Raw genomic sequence first — 2,479 nt, forward strand, 5'->3', positions numbered from 1 at the left:
TGAGAAAATATAATAATATTCTAAGATAATATGTAAGATATGTTCATTAATGTGATGACATTTTCATGCTAACATCAAAGATTTACGATGACGCGAAACGGATATTAAGAAATGTAATTTACTCCAGATACGTTTACGAGGATACCTATTCTATTAATAAATAACTGTTCATTCATATTACATACAAAGATATATATATGTATATATATAAACTTATTAACTGAACTCGTTATGTTTTTATCACATCTGTGTTGTATTTTTATTGAAATTCGTTTGCTCAATCTTTATTCTCTCTCTTCTTAGTCCTATGTCCCCTAAATGTGCCCAGTGTACTGTGCCCTGTACACGTCCCTCCCGTTCGGTCTTGAGCTTCGTGTTTCATGTCGCTCCAAGTCTTTCCGATTTTTTTGGCCTCTGCAATGATCGTCTGCTACCAGGTCTGCTTAGGGCGGGATAATTTCCTTGGGAATTCCAGTCTAGGGCTTGCATCGGTATGCCTTCCGGGTCCCTTCAAGCGTGTGGCCGATCCACTTCCACTTGCGATGTTTGATTTGCAGGTCAATCGGTCAATCTTTATTAATAATATTTGTTATTGAATTATTTACGTAGATAGAAGATCGCTTCTAATATTTGAACAGCACGGAGTGTCATCAACAGTTTTATAAATTTGATCTGACAAAGAAACGCGGCTCTGTCTCTCAAAACAAGACATGAGATTGTTGGGTGATTTCGTATTAAAATAGCTGAAAATATATCTAAATTGTTATGTAAAATGAACAAAAATACTCGGATAAACACACCATATAATTTTTATGTACTTTTCAGCTGTAAAGGATATAAACTATTTACATACTATTCAGTTTAACTTCGTAATTCCACAAATAAGAACAATACTGACAAAGGGCAAAACGTAAGACCATGTAATATGATATATATAGTCGTGGTGGCCTGGAGGTTAAAGGCCCGGTTGAAGGCCCGCCTCTCATACGTGATCGCTCGGGTTCGAAATCTGGAAAGTACCAATGTGATCTTTTCTGAGTCATATGTACTTTCTAAAAGTATTTAAACACCATTGACAGACGGTAAAGGAAAACGTCGTGGGGAAACCTGGTGTTATAATTTCAAATTATAAAACTGAAATCGCCAACCCGTCTTGAGCTAGCGTGGTGATTAATGCTCAAACCTCCTCCATGCGAGAAAGAGGCCTTTGCTCAGCAGTGGGCTCCGATAGGCTGATGATGATGATGATGAATATGAAACGAAACGTCTCAGCATTTCATGGATTCCCGTGCGGGTGCCGGGTCCATCGCGTTGCAGGGATAGGAGCTACAACAGTGTCTGGTACTTGCGACCCAGGTGTAGGTTTAAGGGGCCCCTATCTAACGTGCGTTAAACGCTCAGTTCCACCGTCCAAGCTCCCCTCTCTACCTAACCATCATTTCCACATTCTTCAAATCCACGCGGATTTCATTATTAATTCTAAAGATATCAATACATTATTAAAATAAACAGTTGGTTAAAAGAGAAATGTTTTACAAATAACCAAAACAAAATTATAACAAATACATATGTAGTATGTATTCAATCATAAAACATTTTCTTTTCAATAATGTCAGGCCTTGGTTTAATATTTTAGTTGTTTAATCAATAACGTAAAATAAAAATCACTGCACCAAAGACTTTGATTTCATATAACTTAATAATTATTCCTGATTTATAAGAATAGGTATACAGCAGAGTGGCGCAGTGGAAGCGTGCTGGGCCCATAACCCAGAGGTCCGTGGATCGAAACCACGCTCTGCTAGAATATTTTGTTAAATAAATCATAAAATTGAATAGCATAATTGTCATCCTCAGATAATATTTCTGTTGTGTTTCATGGGAGTGATAGTTAAAAAATATTGAAATCGTCGATTTGAATACAAAATATTAAATTTACAAAGTAATCGGAACAATTTAATTTTTTAACGAAATTATGTCATTACTATTTATGTCATAAAATATATCAGAAACATATGAAGATTGACGAAAGTAATTTATTTTATTGCTCACAATTGCTGTTTATGCCATTTAGTAATTAATTCATATTTATACTATATTATGTTCATACATACAAAAGTATTTTGACAACATAATATTTTTTTAAAATAAAAGCCTATCGGTAAATGTTTTCAGTATAATGTAGAGTAGTGTAACTGTGACTATTTAATCGTTATCTTGTTTCAACTTGTTTGTTTAAACACCGCGCCGCCGAACGTACTTGACTTACCGTGAGCTTAAAAGTATTTTCAGACGCATTTAACTTGATAAACTCACACAGATTACTTGTTCCTTAGTTTTAATTTTTACGTCTATTTACTTGTTGTGCCTACTTCAATATGCCTAAGTACAGGGAATATTCTAGTGACTTCAAAAAAGCCGTTATAAATGAATTAAAACAAGGATTGAAACAAACAGAAGTTGCTCGGTTGTTTAAAGT

General features: G+C 34.8%; 1 non-coding gene across 1 annotated transcript; it reads left to right on the forward strand.

Moving 5' to 3' along the window:
• Nucleotides 1-1,732: 1,732 nt before the first annotated feature.
• On the forward strand, nucleotides 1,733-1,804 carry Trnam-cau (transfer RNA methionine (anticodon CAU)). Its single transcript has one exon. It is a non-coding gene; the product is annotated as a tRNA-Met (tRNA).
• The last annotated feature ends 675 nt before the right edge of the window (nucleotides 1,805-2,479 follow it).

Source organism: Danaus plexippus, chromosome 15 (genome assembly GCF_018135715.1).
Source record: "Danaus plexippus chromosome 15, MEX_DaPlex, whole genome shotgun sequence".
Classification (NCBI taxonomy): domain Eukaryota; kingdom Metazoa; phylum Arthropoda; class Insecta; order Lepidoptera; family Nymphalidae; genus Danaus; species Danaus plexippus.